The sequence below is a fragment of the Stenella coeruleoalba genome (genome assembly GCF_951394435.1).
Source record: "Stenella coeruleoalba genome assembly, chromosome: 5".
Taxonomy (NCBI): Eukaryota; Metazoa; Chordata; class Mammalia; order Artiodactyla; family Delphinidae; genus Stenella; species Stenella coeruleoalba.
Genome location: NC_137150.1, coordinates 118,862,710 through 118,882,726, shown reverse-complemented (window position 1 = coordinate 118,882,726; position 20,017 = coordinate 118,862,710). Strand labels below are relative to the sequence as shown.

At 38.0% G+C, this 20,017-nt stretch overlaps 1 protein-coding gene across 3 annotated transcripts in view; it reads right to left on the bottom strand.

Annotated features, from left to right (window-relative positions):
* The window catches only part of CHODL (chondrolectin), a gene marked incomplete at its 5' end in the record, with an annotated part of 606,923 nt that overhangs the window by 325,153 nt on the left and 261,753 nt on the right, over positions 1-20,017 (bottom strand). The window contains 2 exons of one of the 3 annotated variants that reach the window (XM_079921894.1): positions 17,103-17,169; positions 17,634-17,679. The exons of the other annotated variants lie outside the window; for them this stretch is intronic. The remainder of the gene's footprint in view (positions 1-17,102; positions 17,170-17,633; positions 17,680-20,017) is intronic. 3 annotated transcript variants of the gene reach the window in all.

Sequence of the window (20,017 nt, the reverse complement as noted above, 5' to 3'; positions counted from 1 at the left end):
AAGACCTATCTTTGTTCTGGGCCTGGAATCCCATGAAAACTCTCTTAAGTCCTTATTGATAGTTTCCTTTTGTGTAAGTGGCATAGATGCCCTTATCTTATCCAAATGGAAGTTTGTTGGTTTATTAAAAAGGCACACAAATGAGAAACTTAACTAGATACAATACAGCGAGTCTTGTAATCTGACAGTATGCTTTACAGCAGGAATGAAGAGTATCTATTAATACAATGAGTTACTTAATCAGAGATTATTTAAGAGCGCTTCTATTCAGCTCACAACAGATAATCCAATTTCCCTTGGTAACAACAACATTCTGTGTATTATTTTTTTAATTTTTTGTGTATATAAGACACATCCAGAAAAGTGTATAAAACATAAATGTAACAGCTTTACAGAGAGAGGTTACACTTGTAACCTCCAACCAGGTCAAAAAACGAAACATTAGCAGAACCCCAGAAGCCTCCATAATGTTTCCTCCCAATTACTATAACCCTCTGCTCCTCAAAATCAACCACTATACTCTCTTCTAGCATTGTAAGTGTGCCTGCTGACAAACTTTATGTAAATGGAATCTTAAACTATTATTTTGTCTTATTTATTTTCCCTAATACTATGTTTGCGAGATTAATCCACTGTAATTTGTCATAGTAGGTCATTAATTTTCTCCGCTGTATCATATTTGTTTGCACGAATATAACTGAATTTACATGCCCATTCATTGCCTCATGGAAATGAGGCTGTTTCTAGGTTTCTGGCTATTATGAATAATACTGAGATATATATTTCTGTAACATCTTTCAGTGAAGATAGTTTTGAGTTGCAGTTGGATTTTTACCCAGGAGTGAAATCCCTGGGTCATTCACTGGGTTTGCTCAGTTTGGGTAGATAATGCCAAGCTGCGGACTACCTACGTAACTTTCTGGGCCCAGTGATATGTGAAAATTCACAGCCCCTTGTTCAAAAATTATTAAGAATTTCAAGACAGAAACAACAGGACACTAAAACAAGCGCAGGGCCCTTCTAAACCCTCTGTGACCACACAGGCCACTCACCCATGAAGCTGATCCTGCCAGACTTTTTCCCAAATTGGTTGTACCAATTTTTACACTCCAAAATTTTTCATATCATTTGGATTCATGGAATTGTGAGTCTTGTAATGGGGCTGACCATTTTATGATTGTAAGAGTAGCCCCAGAATTCTATCTCAGGAAAAAACATTTGGGAAAACTCCTTGTTTAATAAAGCTCACAGGGAAAAGGGAGACATTCTGAAGGAAAAACCAAGGCAACCAAAATGAATACTGGATTTTATTCATGGGACAAAATGAGGAATGTATTTCCCTCTGAACTGAGTAGGAGAGGCGAGAGGTAAAAGGCAGAGAAAGGAAAGAAGAAAGAGAAAGGTATGAATTTGAGTGGTGAAAAATGCCCATTGTCAGAACTTTACTAATAAGAGTTTGTAATGTTCAATTTTCATTTGTTTGCATTTCTAAATTGTAAGCATTTCTCCCTATTTCCCACCAATAAACTTTCCTAATTGTGTGAGGATAGTTTCTTTATAAACATTGATAAGGAGCAATGTGCCACGTTTAAACAAGGCCTCTGTGGAAACAAAATTAGACACCATAGTAACAAAAATCCAGCAGAAGCAGTAAACTGGAATCAGAGATGCCCACATGTCCATAGGCCCTTGGGAATTTTTGAAACTGCTTAGACCTTCACAAAGCATAAAATGTAGGTTTCAGCTGATTTTATTTAAAAGCAGGGCCCACAAGCACTATATATAAGAAGTAGTTATTTCCATATCAATTGACAGCTATCATGAACACTGCACTACTTCACCTCTAAATAAATGTAATCTGATAGGAATATAGAACTCTGCTTTCTTGTCAAAATAGAACAGCAATCATCTTTAATACTCAAGGGTTCCAGTATACCAGTAGACACCGGAATAGCCTGTAGAAGTGACAGCATTTCTGCACAAAAATGGCAAAACCGAGTGGAGAGAATATGGTGACTAGTGCGATGAGATGGTGTCAACGGTAAGCATCATTTTCATCAGTGGGGACTGAAGCAGGATGGGGGGGGTTCATTCCATGTAGTGATTAACCATATTTCATGAAAAGCAATCCGGTAATAGGTGTGTGTGGATTGGGGTTGTGGATGGAGGAAACTAGGGAGAGAGAAGGGATGTTTCCAGAGAGGTAGGATCCTCAATAGCAAGTTAGAGCAAAAGCCACTAGAACACAAGTTATACAATTTCTAGAAGCTTAAGAAGCTTCAAGTTACACTTTTTCTGGTGTTGTAGGTTATTTCTGTTTATACTTCCCAGCCAGAGCTTTGACCTCTACAAGCACATCAAGGACATGTGCCTTATTTCATTTATCTTGGTATCCTTGGGCTTTAGCACAGCATCTGGCATATATTAGGCGCTTAATAATGCTTGTTAATTATCTGACATATGAATTAAATGAGGTGGCAAACTTTCATTTAAAAAACACAGAAAATTTTTCCACCAATGAAAGTTATCTGAAAAGTTTACCAAAATGAAAAGGTGAGAAAAGTTATCCAAAAACCAAAATCATAGTTAATAAAGAACGAAGAGTAAAAAAAGAAATCTAAGTTCCACTGGTTAAAGAGATGAATTTCTAGACAATGTGAAGATTGTCAGAACCACAGGAATATAGACCATATCCATGAGGAGACAATGTATTTTTCTGAAAACACAATGAGAAGGGATTAGACAAAACTCCAAGTATGACTTTGGGCAAATAATTTTAACCATAAAAATTACAAACCTGGATCACCCTTTCTGTGGGCTTTTGCTGCCTGTACCCAGGACACTAAACACTCCCAAGACAAGACAGAGAGCCATTCAGACTTGGCACGTTATGAATTCTTGCAATCTAACTTCGAACAAGCCCTCTGTATTCACCAATCCCATAACCATGACCAGCTCTGCTCCTCCCAGTGACTAGTTCAAGACCTCTTTTCTCTGCTGTCTCCCTCCTTCTTCCTTAGCAGATGACTTCTCCGACTTTACAGAAAATTAAGGCACTGGTGCCATCAAGTTCTTGTCGTATATTAACCCCTGTCCTCATCTTCGTGCCTATCTATCTCCATATCTACCCTTCCTTTCCAAAATTATAATGGAAGTTGTTTCCCTTCCCCTCTCCAAAGATTACTCCTCCATGTATGTTCTCAGTCACACCCCTTCCTAATTTCTGTGGACCTTGAATCCTAGACTTATCAACCATCTCCCCAGCATCTTTTCACACTGCTGGATTCCTATGTTTTGTATGATTCCAAATATGCAAATGTATAGCCTAACTTTAAAACAAAATATAATAAAACAAAAACCTTCTATTGACTTCTATTGAAGAAACTCGCCTTCTCAGTACTATGAAATTTCTCTGAACTACCAAATTTTTCAGTGATCTCTGCCCAATAGCTTTTTTTCTTTACCCCACCTTATATCTTTAACTCCTTGAAAAGGATTTAAGGGTTTCTTTCCTGTCTATCTTTCAAACCCACCTTCCATACTTCATCATTTTTGATAAAAGATTTGTTCTGTCAAACCAAAACCATTAAGGTCATCTTGCTAGTTTCTTCTAACTCTTTGCATCTCACAACCCATCAGTCACCAAGTCCTATCAATTCTTCCCTGACATGGACTTTTAGATGTGTACCTTGTTCTTTGACTAAATCCCTAACTATTTATGCTTGGGATACTGAAATTGCCTACTAGCTAGTTATATGAATTAGGAAGTGCTATGTCAATAAATGATCCCAAAATCTCAATGACTGATAGCAAGAGAGTTTATTTCAAGTTTAAGATATGGGTTGTTGCGGGACTCTGCTTCATGATTCTTCACCCTGAGATTCAAGGTGATGAAGCTGCCCTTGTATAAAAAATTGCCAATCTCACAGTAAAAAGAAAAGAGAACATGGCAAACCATAATTCAGCTCTTGAAGCTTCTCCTTGGAAGTGGCACTCATCACTTTTTATTACTTCCAAATAGCACATTCCCTGTGTCTTCACGCTCTGCTCACCATCTCCCACCTCACCCAACCAGCAGTGCCGCTGAAAAACCTACATCCTCTTCAGCATTCTCAGAAGATATTCCTTGTGTACATCAAGACACTCCAGATCCCTCTCCAATAATTCCTTCCCTAACTCTTGTTGGTGCTACACTCCTTAGAGATTTAATATATCAGTATACAATGCTAGTATAGGTGGCTAGTTTGCACAACAGTTGCATCTATATATCTAATTTCTCCAACTATATTGTATATATTTTGTGATCAACAATAATTCTTAATAACTGCCATTTCAATTCTTGATTTTTGCCCATTTCCAAACAATTAGGAAAGTCTCTGATACAAAACAATTTGTAATGCCTCTAAGGCATGCCATGAGATAGTCATGACCCTAACCAGAGTGAGCTTGGTGGGGAGTATAGAGGAAACACAGAGTAATGAAAGGTAAATGTGGTTATGAGTGCTGGTTCTAGAGATAGACTGCCCTGGTACAAATCTATGGCTCCATCACTTACAAACTGGGTCACCATTAGCAAGTCATTTAATTTTTTTTTTTTTGCTACATTATCTCTTATGGATCAGTATATTAATATGATTATATCATATGATTGTTTTAATGAAAAATTAAGTAAATACATAAAAAGTGATTATAAAATTGACTGGTACATATTAAGCCCTCAATAAAGATTAGGTGTTGTTGGGGATTTCCCTGGTGGTCCAGTGGTGAAGACCTCACCTTTCAATGCAGAGGGTGTGGGTTCAATCCCTGGCTGGGGAGCTAAGATCCCACATACCTCAGGGCCAAAAAACCAAAACATAAAACAGAAGCAATATTGTAACAAATTCAATAAAGACTTCTAAAAATGGTCCACATACTTTGGGAGCAAGATCTATGATTTTTCTCCCTATTCCTCTTTTTGTGAATGTGTATGTGTATGCCTCTGTGTGAGATCTTGTCTGTATAGTCTTGCTTCCACCATTTGTCCTAGGTTCTATCCGTCCATGGTTTTTTCTTAAAATTTTTTTTCTTAATAATCAATTTTAATTTTAAGAACGTTATTATACTTTACCTTCGTCCTTTCTTTCTTTCTTTCTTTCCTTCCTTCCTTCCCTCCTTTAGACAACGAATCATCCCAAATTGAGGAGGTGGTCTCTGACAGCAAGATTTATGATTTTTCCCCCTTTACCTCTTTTTGTGAGGGTGTATGTGTACGCTTCTGTGTAAGACTTTGTCTGTATAGCTTTGCTTCCAACATTTGTCCTAAGGTTCTATCCGTCCCTTTTTTTTTTTTTTCTAATTAAGAATTTTTTAATTCAATAACTTTATTACACTTTATTTTATTTTTACTGTATCTTCTTTCTGTTTTCCCTTCTTTCCCTCCTTCCTTCCTTCCTCCCTCCCTCCTTTCGTTCCTTCTTGCCTTCTTTCCTTCCTTGCTTCTTTCTTTCTTCCTTCCTTCCTTCCTTCCCTCCTTCCTTCCCTCCTTTAGACAACGAATCATCCCAAATTGAGGAGGTGGTCTCTGACAGCAAGATTTATGATTTTTCCCCCTTTACCTCTTTTTGTGAGGGTGTATGTGTACGCTTCTGTGTAAGACTTTGTCTGTACAGCTTTGCTTCCAACATTTGTCCTAAGGTTCTATCCGTCCTTTTTTTTTTTTCTAATTAAGAATTTTTTAATTCAATAACTTTATTATACTTTATTTTATTTTTACTGTATCTTCTTTCTTTTTGTTTTTCCTTCTTTCCCTCCTTCCTTCCTCCCTCCCTCCCTCCTTTCGTTCCTTCTTGCCTTCTTTCCTTCTTTGCTTCTTTCTTTCTTTCTTCCTTCCTTCCTTCCTTCCTTCCCTCCTTCCTTCCCTCCTTTCCTTCTTTCTTTCCTCATACGTCTACTAATTCCCTCTACTTTTTCTCCCTTTTATTCTGAGCCGTGTGGATGAAAGGCTCTTGGTGCTCCAGCCAGGAGGCAGGGCTCTGCCTCTGAGGTAGGAGAGCCAACTTCAAGACACTGGTTCACAAGAGACCTCCCAGCTCCAGATAATATCAAACGGCGAAAATCTCCCAGAGACCTCCATCTTAACACCAGCACCCAGCTTCACTCAACGACCAGCAAGCCACAGTGCTGGACAACCTGTGCCAAACAACTAGCAAAACAGGAACACAACCCTACCCATTAGCAGAGAGGCTGCCTAAAATCATAATAAGGCCACAGACACCCCAAAACACACCACCAGACGTGAACCTGCCCACTAGAGAGACAAGATCCAGCCTCTTCCACCACAACACAGGCACTAGTCCCCTCCACCAGGAAGCCTACACAACCCACTGAACCAACTATAGACACTGGGGACAGACACCAAAAACAATAGGAACTACGAACCTGCAGCCTGCAAAAAGGAGACCCCAAACACAGTAAGATAAGCAAAATGAGAAAACAGAAAAACACACAGCAGATAAAGGAGCAAGATAAAAATGCACCAGACCTAACAAATGAAGAGGAAATAGGCAGTCTACCTGAAAAAGAATTCAGAATAATGATAGTAAGGTTGATCCGAAATCTTGGAGATAGAATGGACAATAGAATGGACAAAATGCAAGAATCAGTTAACAAGGACCTAGAAGAACTAAAGATGAAACAAGCAACGATGAACAACACAATAAATGAAATTAAAAATACTCTAGATGGGATCAATAGCAGAATAACTGAGGCAGAAGAACGGATAAGTGACCTGGAAGATAAAATAGTGGAAATAACTACTGCAGAGCAGAATAAAGAAAAAAGAATGAAAAGAACTGAGGACAGTCTCAGAGACCTCTGGGACAACATTAAACGCACCAACATTCGAATTATAGGGGTTCCAGAAGAAGAAGAGAAAAAGAAAGGGACTGAGAAAATATTTGAAGAGATTATAGTTGAAAACTTCCCTAATATGGGAAAGGAAATAGTTAATCAAGTCCAGGAAGCACAGAGAGTCCCATACAGGATAAATACAAGGAGAAATACGCCAAGACACATATTAATCAAACTGTCAAAAATTAAATACAAAGAAAGCATATTAAAAGCAGCAAGGGAAAAACAACAAATAACACATAAGGGAATCCCCATAAGGTTAACAGCTGATCTTTCAGCAGAAACCCTACAAGCCAGAAGGGAGTGGCAGGACATACTGAAAGTGATGAAGGAGAAAAACCTGCAACCAAGACTACTCTACCCAGCAAGGATCTCATTCAGATTTGATGGAGAAATTAAAACCTTTACAGACAAGCAAAAGCTGAGAGAGTTCAGCACCACCAAACCAGCTTTACAACAAATGCTAAAGGATCTTCTCTAGGCAAGAAACACAAGAGAAGGAAAAGACCTATAATAACGAACCCAAAACAATATAGAAAATGGGAATAGGAACATACATATCGATAATTACCTTAAATGTAAATGGACTAAATGCTCCCACCAAAAGACACAGATTAGCTGAATGGATACAAAAACAAGACCCTTACATATGCTGTCTACAAGAGACCCACTTCAGACCTAGAGACACATACAGACTAAAAATAAGGGGATGGAAAAAGATATTCCATGCAAATGGAAACCAAAAGAAAGCTGGAGTAGCAATTCTCATATCAGACAAAATAGACTTTAAAATAAGGACTATTAAAAGAGACAAAGAAGGACACTACATAATGATCAAGGGATCGATCCAAGAAGAAGATATAACAATTGTAAATATTTATGCACCCAACATAGGAGCACCTCAATACATAAGGCAAATACTAACAGCCATAAAAGGGGAAATTGACAGTAACACATTCATAGTAGGGGACTTAAACACCCCACTTTCACCCATGGACAGATCATCCAAAATGAAAATAAATAAGGAAACACAAGCTTTAAATGATACATTAAACAAGATGGACTTAATTGATATTTATAGGACACTCCATCCAAAAACAACAGAATACACATTTTTCTCAAGTGCTCACGGAACATTCTCCAGGATAGATCATATCTTGGGTCACAAATCAAGCCTTGGCAAATTTAAGAAAATTGAAATTGTATCAAGTATCTTTTCTGACCACAACGCCATGAGACTAGATATCAATTACAGGAAAAGATCTGTAAAAAATACAAACACATGGAGGCTAAACAATACACTACTTAATAATGAAGTGATCACTGAAGAAATCAAAGAGGAAATCAAAAAATACCTAGAAACAAATGACAATGGAGACACAACGACCCAAAACCTGTGGGATGCAGCAAAAGCAGTTCTAAGGGGGAAGTTTATAGCAATACAAGCCCACCTTAAGAAGCAGGAAACATCTAGAATAAACAACCTAACCTTGCACCTCAAGCAATTAGAGAAAGAAGAACAAAAAAACCCCAAAGCTAGCAGAAGGAAAGAAATCATAAAAATCAGATCAGAAATAAATGAAAAAGAAATGAAGGAAACAATAGCAAAGATCAATAAAACTAAAAGCTGGTTCTTTGAGAAGATAAACAAAATAGATAAACCACTAGCCAGACTTATCAAGAAAAAAAGGGAGAAGACTCAAATCAATAGAATTAGAAATGAAAAAGGAGAGGTAACAACTGACACTGCAGAAATAAAAGAGATCATGAGAGATTACTACAAGCAACTCTATGCCAATAAAATGGACAATCTGGAAGAAATGGAGAAATTCTTAGAAATGCACAACCTGCCAAGACTGAATCAGGAAGAAATAGAAAATATGAACAGACCAATCACAAGCACTGAAATTGAAACTGTGATTAAAAATCTTCCAACAAAGAAAAGCCCAGGACCAGATGGCTTCACAGGCGAATTCTATCAAACATTTAGAGAAGAGCTAACACCTATCCTTCTCAAACTCTTCCAAAATATAGCAGAGGGAGGAACACTCCCAAACTCATTCTACGAGGCCACCATCACCTTGATACCAAAACCAGGCAAGGATGTCACAAAGAAAGAAAACTACAGGCCAATATCACTGATGAACATAGATGCAAAAATCCTCAACAAAATACTAGCAAACAGAATCCAACAGCACATTAAAAGGATCATACACCATGATCAGGTGGGGTTTGTTCCAGGAATGCAAGGATTCTTCAATATACGCAAATCTATCAATGTGATAAACCATATTAACAAACTGAAGGAGAAAAACCATATGATCATCTCAATAGATGCAGGGAAAGCTTTTGACAAAATTCAACACCCATTTATGATAAAAACCCTGCAGAAAGTAGGCATAGAGGGAACTTTCCTCAACATAATAAAGGCCATATACGACAAGCCCACAGCAAACATCATCCTCAGTGGTGAAAAACTGAAAGCATTTCCACTAAGATCAGGAACAAGACAAGGGTGCCCACTCTCACCACTCTTATTCAACATAGTTTTGGAAGTTTTAGCCACAGCAATCAGAGAAGAAAATGAAATAAAAGGAATCCAAATCGGAAAAGAAGAAGTAAAGCTGTCACTGTTTGCAGATGACATGATACTATATAGAGAGAATCCTAAAGATGCTACCAGAAAACTACTAGAGCTAATCAATGAATTTGGTAAAGTAGCAGGATACAAAATTAATGCACAGAAATCTCTGGCATTCCTATATACTAATGATGAAAAATCTGAAAGTGAAATCAAGAAAACACTCCCATTTACCATTGCAAGAAAAAGAATAAAATATCTAGGAATAAACCTACCTAAGGAGACAAAAGACCTGTATGCAGAAAACTATAAGACACTGATGAAAGAAATTAAAGATGATACAAATAGATGGAGACATATACCATGTTCTTGGATTGGAAGAATCAAAATTGTGAAAATGACTCTACTACCCAAAGCAATCTATAGATTCAATGCAATCCCTATCAAACTACCACTGGCATTTTTCACAGAACTAGAACAAAAAATTTCGCAATTTGTATGGAAACACAAAAGACCCCGAATAGCCAAAGCAATCTTGAGAACAAAAAAAGGAACTGGAGGAATCAGGCTCCCTGACTTCAGACTATACTACAAAGCTACAGTTATCAAGACAGTATGGTACTGGCACAAAAACAGAAAGATAGATCAATGGAACAGGATAGAAAGCCCAGAGATAAACCCATGCACATATGGACACCTTATCTTTGATAAAGGTGGCAGGAATGTACAGTGGAAAAAGGACAGCCTCTTCAATAAATGGTGCTGGGAAAACTGGACAGGTACATGTAAAAGAATGAAATTAGAACACTCCCTAACACCATACACAAAAATAAGCTCAAAATGGATTAAAGACCTAAATATAAGGCCAGAAACTATCAAACTCTTAGAGGAAAACATAGGCAGAACACTCTATGACATAAATCACAGCAAGATTCTTTCTGACCCACCCCCTAGAGTAATGGAAATAAAAACAAAAATAAACAAATGGGACCTAATGAAACTTCAAAGCTTTTGCACAGCAAAGGAAACCATAAACAAGACCAAAAGACAACCCTCAGAATGGGAGAAAATATTTGCAAATGAAGCAACTGACAAAGGATTAATCTCCAAAATTTACAAGCAGCTCATGCAGCTCAACAACAAAAAAACAAACAACCCAATCCAAAAATGGGCAGAAGACCTAAATAGACATTTCTCCAAAGAAGATATACAGACTGCCAACAAACACATGAAAGAATGCTCAACATCATTAATCATTAGAGAAATGCAAATCAAAACTACAATGAGATATCATCTCACACCAGTCAGAATGGCCATCATCAATAAATCTAGAAACAATAAATGCTGGAGAGGGTGTGGAGAAAAGGGAACCCTCTTGCACTGCTGGTGGGAATGTGAATTGGTTCAGCCACTATGGAGAACAGTATGGAGGTTCCTTAAAAAACTACAAATAGAACTACCATATGACCCAGCAATCCCACTACTGGGCATATACCCTGAGAAAACCGAAATTCAAAAAGAGTCATGTACCAAAATGTTCATCGCAGCTCTATTTACAATAGCCCGGAGATGGAAACAACCTAAGTGCCCATCATCGGATGAATGGATAAAGAAGATGTGGCACATATATACAATGGAATATTACTCAGCCATAAAAAGAAACGAAATTGAGCTATTTGTAATGAGGTGGATAGACCTAGAGTCTGTCATACACAGTGAAGTAAGTCAGAAGGAAAAAGACAAATACAGTATGCTAACACATATATATGGAATTTAAGAAAAAAAAAATGTCATGAAGAACCTAGGGGTAAGGCAGGAATAAAGACGCAGACCTCCTAGAGAACGGACTTGAGGTTATGGGGAGGGGGAAGGGTGAGCTGTGACGGGGCGAGAGAGAGTCATGGACATATACACACTAACAAACGTAGTAAGGTAGATAGCTAGTGGGAAGCAGCCGCATGGCACAGGGATATTGGCTCGGTGCTCTGTGACAGCCTGGAGGGGTGGGATAGGGAGGGTGGGAGGGAGGGAGACGCAAGAGGGAAGAGATATGGGAACATATGTATATGTATAACTGATTCACTTTGTTATAAAGCAGAAACTAACACACCATTGTAAAGTAATTATACCCCAATAAAGATGTTAAAAAAAAATAAAAATAAAAAAAAATAAAAAAAAAAAATAAAAATGGTCCACATCAAAAAAAATCTTTCAAAAAAAATTAGGCGCGGGTTTCCCTGGTGGCACAGTGGTTGAGAGTCCACCTGCCGATGCAGGGGACATGGCTTCGTGCCCCGGTCCGGGAAGATGCCACATGCCACGGAGCGGCTAGGCCCGTGAGCCATGGCCGCTGAGCCTGCGCATCCGGAGCCTGTGCTCCGCAACGGGAGAGACCACAACAGTGAGAGGCCCGCGTACCGCAAAAAATAAAAAATAAAAAAAATTAGGTGCTGTTGCTGCTACCATTAGTGGGCAGTCTACCGTCTCAAAAGAACTTTGTTATTTTCTACTCTCATGACCATTAAGAATAAAGTGTATGAGAAAACTCATATTCTCTAGTGCTACTTGCGAATCTGGCATCAGGAAATATTACTAAAATATTCCAAATACTTATGATATTTCTTTTGTTCCCCATAGCACTGAGGGCTGCCCAAGATCCATTCGAGATGTTCAATAAATATTTGTTGGTTGGCATAACCTCTCATCTCTCAGCTTCCAAATCTTAAAAATAGGAATAATACCTGCAGTACTGCAGTACTTAAATTACAAAGTTATTTTAAATATACAATTTATTTGTTTTAGAAAACAAAATGAAACAATATAGGCATATAAATTTCTTTTGATGATAATGAAAGTGGGAGATGGGCTATTTGGGGTGATAGGAGAAAACAAAAAGAAAAGATTATATAAATTTTGCTGTTCAATATTATAAAAGGTAGAGGTAACATAAGGCTATTTATGAAGAAAATGTTATAACAATAAAAATTAAAAGTGGTCAAATAATATAGTATTGTTTGAAGTTAGAAAAACAAAAAGTGACATACTTTGAGACACTCTAAGAAAAAATATCAAATTCCTCAACAAGTGGTGCTGGGAAAAACTGAACAGCTACATGTAAAAAAAAATGAAATTAGAACATTCTCTAACACCATACACAAAAATAGACCCGAAATGGATCAAAGACCTAAATGTAAGGCCGGACACTATAAAAATCTTAGAAGAAAACACAGGCAGAACACTCTTTGACATAAATCACAGCAATATATTTTTTGATCCACCTCCTAGAGTAATGAAAATAAAAATAAACAAATGGGACGTAATTAAACTTAAAAGCATCTTCAAAACAAAGGAAACCATAAACAAAACAAAAAGACAACCCACAGAACTGGAGAAAATATTTGCAAAAACAGCGACTGACAGGGGATTAATCTCCAAAATACATAAACAGCTCATGCAGCTCTATGTCAAAAAAACAAACAACCCAATCAAGAAATGGGCAGAAGATCTAAATAGACATTTCTCCCATGGATACATACAGATGGCCAAAAAGTACATGAAAAGATGCTCAGCATCACTAATTATCAGAGAAATGCGAATCAAAACAACATTGAGGTATCACCTCACACCATTCAGAATGGCCATCACCAGAAAGTCTACAAACAATAAATGCTGGAGAGGGTGTGGAGAAAAGGGAACCCTCCTACACTGTTGGTGGGAATGTAAATTGGTACAACCATTATGGAGAACAGTATGGAGTTTCCTTAAAAAAACTAAAAATAGAATCACCATATGATCAAGCAATCCCACTCCTGGTCATATATCCAGAGAAAACTCTAACTCAAAAAGATACATGCACCTCTATGTTCACAGCAGCACTACTTATAATAGCCAAGACACGGAAGCAACCTAAATGTCCATTGACAGATGAATGGATAAAGAAGAGGTGGTACTTATATACAGTGGAATATTACTCAGCCACATAAAAGAATGAGATAATGACATTTGCAGCAACATGGATACAACTAGAGATTATCATACTAAGTGAAATAAGTCAGACAGAGAAAGACAAATATACGGTATCACGTATATGTGGAATCTAAAAAAATGATGTAAATGAACTTATTTACAAAACAGAAATAGAGTCACAGATGTAGAAAACAATCTTACGGTTACCAGAGGGGAAAGGGGGCGGAGGGATAAATTGAGAAATTGGGATTGACATACACACACTACTCTACATAAAACAGATAACTAAAAAGGACCTACGGTATAGCACAAGGAACTCTACTCAGTACTCTGTAATGACCTATATGGGAAAAGAATCTAAAAAGAGTGGATATATGTATCTGTTTAAAAAAAAAAAGATAACATTAGAAAAAGAAAGAAAAGCAAAAAGTGACACACTCTGAGACAATCTAAGAAAAAAATCAAATTCTTGCAATGGCTTCAGTATAAAGTGAGAAAGGAGAAAAGGATCACAGTTGAGAATAAAACACAAATTTAAAACATGTATGATTTTCTCTACTGAAGATCTGGAACAATTAGAGAACAAGGCCTGGAGATGGAGGCAAGGGAGAGAGAGAGAGAAAGGGAAAGAGAAAGGGAAATGAATGAACTGGGTATTAACAAGACAGCTCCCCACTGACATTTACCAGATTCTGTTAGGTGCTTAAGTATCTCTAACTCCAGAACTTTAAGAAGTTACTTTTCCTATTCTCAGAATTTTGTGGTATATTTCCATCCATGTATTCTATTTTATTTTACTTACTTGTACTTTTCTACAGGAAAATAACTTTTCAAATATGTCATTAAAATGGTAAATTGGCAACTTCAACTGAAATCTAGTTTAGAAATGATGAATTGTTAGTGATATTATTCATATCATGAAAGTACACAACTGCAACCTGGCAAAGACATTAGTTTGATGTATAAAAATATCCTGTGCCTGTTTCTGCAAAATACATTTCAAAAAAAAAAATAGCAATGTTGCTTCTGTAGTGGGTTTCCATTTGGAAGAAATAAAATGTTCCCGACTAAATGTGTTGGCTTTCTATTAAGGGGTATGTTTTCTTCCAGCAAACCCTTAGTTCACCAGTGTTTGATGTTAGAAATATTTCCTTAGTGAAAAATACAACTGTACTATCATTGGCTCTCATCTTTTATTTTAAGTGGATTTCTAGTGACTATAATACATATGTGGGATTCAGGTTGGAATCTATCACTAATACTCACTTAGCATAGAAATTGAGACATAGATTTATTATTTCTAAGCCTCCTTTCTTAAAATACATCATAATATAGCTTTGAAGATATAACTCAGCACAGTAACTGTAATATTCACAGTTCAGAAGTAAACAGGTCCCACTGTCCTTTATCCACCCCTCAAACATTCCTCCTCTCACCGTTTTTCCACAGGCTCTTGGTGGTTTCCACAGCAATGGAAGTGGAGAGAGGCACATTTCTGGAAACATGACTATCCTTTCATTCTCCTCCTACTCAACAATGTTATATAGTTCATCTTTTTCTATAACTTCAGTTGAAAAAACCTTTATTTTGTTATAGCTAAAACTGACTAGACTAGCTAGGTCTCCATCACCTTATGCTTCACTTTCACGTCCTCTTTCCATATGTTCTTTTTTTTCTTTCTTTTGTTAATGATTCCTTTACACCTAATTGCTTAAAGTAGCTTACTTATTAGTTAAAGCTATATCAGGCACCTGGCGTTTTTCCTCTTTGAAACACTCCCTAACACTCCTCTTCTTTGAAAGCATTCTTCATTCCAGAAGAGGAGGTCATGGTACAATAACCCCGGAGACCACCAGAGCCCATCTCTGGACCTCCTGACACCCAGCCTTGATGGCTTTGAAATGTTCCATGAGAAGAGAAGAATACAGACCCCGCACCTGCCCTGATCCTTATCAAGAGCCCTATTTTGGGGACTTCCCTGGCTGTCCAGTGGTTAAGACTCTGCACTCCTACTGCAGGGGTCACAGTTTCGATTCCTGCTCAGGGAACTAAGATCCCACCTGCCGCCCAGCATGGCCAAAGATGAAAAAAAAAAAAAACCTATTTTGAGCTAACACTATGAAGTTTTACTCACTGAACCCTTTCAAGGAGGACACAGTCTTAAGGGCACTAGCCTGCTGTGGCCTCCTTTGGCAAAGAAATAAAGCTACTCTTTTCTTCTTCAACTAAAACTCTGTCTCCGTGATTTTGATTTGGTGCTGGTGTACAGAGACTGAGATTTCAGTAGCAATACTGCGGGCCCAAAATCACTTCTCCAACTTTCGCCCTATTACCCAATTTGCAATTCTTCTCTAGGTCTGTTTTCTGAAAGCACAGTGCTCATCACTTCACCATCTCTGTACAAGCTGTTCTCCCCAGCACACCCTCCCTTTCTCTCTGTATCTGAACCCTACCTGCACTCTAGGAGTCTGCTCAAGCCCCCTTTCTGTGTGTAGCCCTCCCCACGGTCTTGAATTTGTGTTGACCTCCCTTCTTCAGAAACCTTTTAATCCTAGAGCATGCCACACACTCGACTGCATTAATAATCTATACCTTTTGTGGTTACCAATGTTTTCATGTGTGCTAGTCTTGAGACTCCAGGGAGGTTTATAAATTCATTGAAGACAGTGTTATGGTTTATTCTTCTTTTTACACTGTGTAGTAAATTTCAATACTGGACTAGCACAGTAGTTCCCAGTTTATTTATTTGCAAAGAATACATGTTTGATAAATACAAACACTAATTCTTACAAAACCTTTAAAGAGTTGAAAGATGAGAACCCTAAAATTCAAATTTTAAGCTCATTCATGGTGGCTACCATGCTATTAAACTGTTTTTGACCCCTATTCAATGTATTCAATATAATGTAATGAAGAATCATCAAATACTTTTGCCTGAATCATCTACCTACACTATTTCTGTTAGTAATAAGCTAAATTTTACCCCATTAAAGTTAGCCTCACAAAAAAAGGAAGAGAATTTCTATTCTGTACTTTGGACAGATGGAAGAGCAGCTACATCTTTCATTTATCCTTTTAGGTCTTTATTCATTCATTTAATAACTATTTAGTAAAAGCCTACTATACACAAAGGATAAACCTGCTAAGGACCAGAATGCTACCATTCTATAATCCATTCCTTTATGCCTTGAAAAGCTTCTAATCTTCACAAACCCTCTATTAAATGAAAATACACCAGAGGGAAGAAATATTTTGAACCACTGTTAGGTAACACCTTTACCAGAATCACTGACTAACTTCTAAGTGCAAGAATGGTGCCTGGAGAAACAGAGAAAGTACTAAAAGATGTGGTAAGTGGTAATGTCAAGCCTTATCTAAAATCTGATCTAGAAAATGACCAAATCCCCTTGGATAGAGCTGGGCAGGGATGTGTTCAACTCTCTCCCATTTCCCTATTTTCCTGTGACCAATCTTCAAATTTTCTTCACTCTGGGACATATTTTTTTGAAGGTTTTCTACCTAGGATAGATCGTAGAAAGAAAGGGAATTTCCAAAATAGCCCCAATAAAGCAAGCACAACCATTATCTGCTCACAAATCAAGTCATTCTATTCAGGGGCGAGGCAGGGAGAGCTCTTACTTCTTGGTTATTCACAGTAACTTACTTAAATATTTGGCCTTTTTGAACAATGCATTTTGAGACCCCAAGCAAGTATAGTTCCTTTGTATAACCTACAATGAAAACGAAGATTTTTTTTCATCTCACAAAGGAAAGGCTAAACTTCCATAAAATGCCAATACAAATATCAGCACATGTTATGTTTTATTAGTTGGACTAATATGAATGATCAGGTCAGGGAATGTCTGTGAACATGCTTTTTAAGATTTTTATCCTGATCTTTGAGAACTGAGCTATGCGGTTTTGCTGCCCTCTGGAGGAGAGTCAAGAATCATTACATCTACTAATTGGACACTGGTATTCTCCTTACATTATGTTTATTGAAACTGATTAACTAACTGACTATATTAATCAAGTCAAAAATTACAATAATAACTATTGCAACACAAAATGTCTCCTAAACATCTCAAAGAACTAAATAATCACAATAATATTAAACTTCCAGTTAACCAATACAAGTTATTGGGTCTACTATTTGCCCCTTATGGACAATTAACATGGAATAATAATCACTTACTCAGAGGCATTCAGAAAGGTGTTACCCATCTATAGTCCTGAATTCCCTGTATAAAATACACCAAATAAAATAACCCCAAGCGAGAAATCATTCAAATTCATTATAGATAAATTTATTCCTTTATTTGCAGGTGAATTTGAAATTTGTGGATATTTTGCTGGAAATATTGCAGTTTCTACAATTTAAATCTTTCTCCCAATTCACATAATCAGTAGTTCCCAGTTTATTTATTCAACAGGATTTATTCAGAGCCTTCTATGAGCTCCTTCTGAATTATGCCAAAGGTCGGTTGAGAAACTGATGAATTATTTAATTCTCTTCTGCTGTCCTATGATTCTCCCTCTGATGCTTCAAGTGTGTGACCAAATTTACACACAGCACAGAAGTCAGATATCAGAATACTGGCCTCAATGCATTCATCCTCACTCCTTCTCCACCTGAATAATCAAACCATTAATATGTATTAAGAACTCTCTTCCTGCACAGTTTGCAAGTTCTAAAGTTTTAAACTGAGGAACTGGGAGTCAACTTCCAGATTTTCTGCCACAGTCACTACTCTGGACACGTGCTAAACAAGTAACCACAAGGGTTGAATGAGGTGGGCTTCACTGAGGCCACCCCTCTGCAGAAGGGATGAAACAGAGCACCTGGACTGTCCTCAGTGCTTTCTTATCCTCTTACTTTCACCCTACCCAGGTGCCTAGTGCCACTGAAACTGAGTAGGATCCTTTGGGACTCCTGGGCACAAAAGCCTTTCTGTGTCCCCCATTTCTTAATTACAGGAAATAGGTCTCATTCAGCCTCCTGACCTTCCCTGAGTTCCAACAGACAGGTTCAAACTGTTGTTAATTAGGGAAGGGAGGGGATGCAGAAACAAGGGAGGAACAGTCAAGAAACAATAGTGCAGCCTTGGGGCAGGGTCCTGGTTCCCCCTCAAAGGATATATATAACAATATCTGTGAGATGTTTCTCAGGTACTGAAAGCCCCACCTGGTGGGAGAAGTTAACTGTATGCTGCCCACAAGCACACAGACCCCAGACCCAGTTGGAACCAGAAGGTTGATGATGCTGACTCCCACTTACCTCACCACCAACCAGCTCATGGAAGAACGTCCATGAGCTGATCACGCCCTCTTTGAACCATTACTATAAAACTCCTCCTACCCACCCCAGGTCAGGACACACAGTTTTGAAGGCATTAGCCCACTGTGGCCCCCTTTGCCTGGCAAAGCAATAAAGCTATTCTTTTCTACTTCACCCAAAATTCTGTCTCCAAGATTTAATTCGATGTTGGGTACAGAGGCCAGATTCAGCATCATCACCCCCCTTCACTTTGGTTGCCCAAATATCCCACCAATACACACTTTACTCCAGACAACCCAGTGTTTTAGGGTCTGTACTATTCTTTTTATAATTCCTACCCCTAGAATATCTTATTAACCCTGAGTCCCTATTATAGCTGGAACCTGCTTGATAAAGTGGTATCAAATTGTATTAACTAATTCAGACCGTGGGCATCATGAGTGATAATTGATGGATGTCTTTGTCTTCTTATGCAGCATTTTAACAGAGCCAAATAAGAAAGATCTTCATAGCAATATAGCAGAATGTTTAAGAGTACACCTAGTTGATTTTACAAGATGGATATGATGGTGTAAAAAAAAATTTTTTTTAAACAGACTTTTAACTTGCTCTCTAGACTCATTAATGTCCACCCTGAACAAAATACCAAGAAAATATTGCTTTGCTTTGCTTTTCCTTTTTTATTTTTTCAAATTTTTATTTGTTTGTTTGTTTGTTTGTTTATGGTCCTGCTCAACTAAAAAATCCTCTGCCCTCATTCAGATACTAAAAAGTCCAGTCCAGTCCAGTCTAGTCTAATCACAAAACTGAAACCTTCCTTTCAAGTTATAACTTCTCCCCTCTCCCAGCTCCAACATGCTTTGGGCTTGGATGTCTGCAGCAGGTAAGTAGGATGAAGCTGGCTTCCTTTCTCTTCCTTGCTCACCCCCTCTCCTGCTAGGTCAGGCCCAGAGTACAGTTGTGATCTTGTATCACTGTCCTCTGGTATCCAAGGCTGATTCTCCTCTAAAGGTTTTTTGGGGCAGGCCCTCAGAAACCCTCTCATGAAGGTACGTTAACTGCCTCTCCTCCAGCAGACTGCTGACTATTCTCCCCTCCTCCATCCCTGGCTTCTGACCGTCCATTCCTCTCCTCGTGCTTTCCTTCATCACTCACAGCAATACCCTAGGGAGGATGTAGGATGATGTAGTAGATTTCCTGTGGGTTAACCTTTAACCCAGAGAGACAGTAGGCATCATTGAGCTGGTCTAAATTTCCTTCCTAATCCTACTTCTGATGGATGAATTATTCTGAGGCACGCT